At 39.2% G+C, this 720-nt stretch overlaps 1 non-coding gene across 1 annotated transcript; it reads left to right on the forward strand.

Annotated features, from left to right (window-relative positions):
• The first annotated feature begins 272 nt into the window (after positions 1 to 272).
• Positions 273 to 378, forward strand: LOC131173700 (small nucleolar RNA R71). The gene has a single exon (XR_009144013.1). It is a non-coding gene; the product is annotated as a small nucleolar RNA R71 (small nucleolar RNA).
• The last annotated feature ends 342 nt before the right edge of the window (positions 379 to 720 follow it).

Below are 720 nucleotides of genomic sequence, written 5' to 3' on the forward strand. Positions count from 1 at the left end.
TTTGCATGTTCCCTACAACCAATTGCCTCACCAAAGAAGTTAAATTAGAAATTTGTTTCTCAAGGTTAGATGTACTTACCTCATTAACCTTCATAGGTGCGTGATCCATTCTCATTTCAAACTGCTGAGAATTTGCTGCCATGTTAGCAATCAGCCTCTTTGCCTCTTCTGGTGTCTTATCAACCAAAGCTCCTCCACTAGCAGCATCTATCATATTGCGATCCATTGGTAAAAGTCCCTCATAGAAGTACTGAATCAAAAGCTGCTCACTTATTTGATGATGGGGATAGCTTGCACACAGCTTCTTAAATCTCCCCAATACTCATACAAGCTCTCTCCATTGTACTGTCGGATGCCACAAATTTCTTTTCTTATGTTGGCAGCATGAGAAACAGGAAAATACTTCTCCAAAAATATATGTTTCATCCTTAACGGATCCAGAAGGAAGGTAATACAACCAATCCTTAGTTGTGCCTTCCAGTGAGAAAGGAAAAGCTCGAAGCTTGATTTGATCCTCTTAAACTCCTTGAGGTTTCATGCTGGAACACACAACATGAAATTCTTTTAAATGCTTATGTGGATCCTCACCTGCAAAACTATGAAACTTAGGCAACAAATGGATTAGTCTAGATTTCAACTCAAAAGCAACATTTAAAGCAGGGTATTGAATACACAAAGGCTGTTGGTTTAGATCAGGAGCAGCCAATTCTTTCAAAGTCC

This window comes from Hevea brasiliensis, chromosome 14 (genome assembly GCF_030052815.1).
Source record: "Hevea brasiliensis isolate MT/VB/25A 57/8 chromosome 14, ASM3005281v1, whole genome shotgun sequence".
In the NCBI taxonomy this organism is placed as follows: domain Eukaryota; kingdom Viridiplantae; phylum Streptophyta; class Magnoliopsida; order Malpighiales; family Euphorbiaceae; genus Hevea; species Hevea brasiliensis.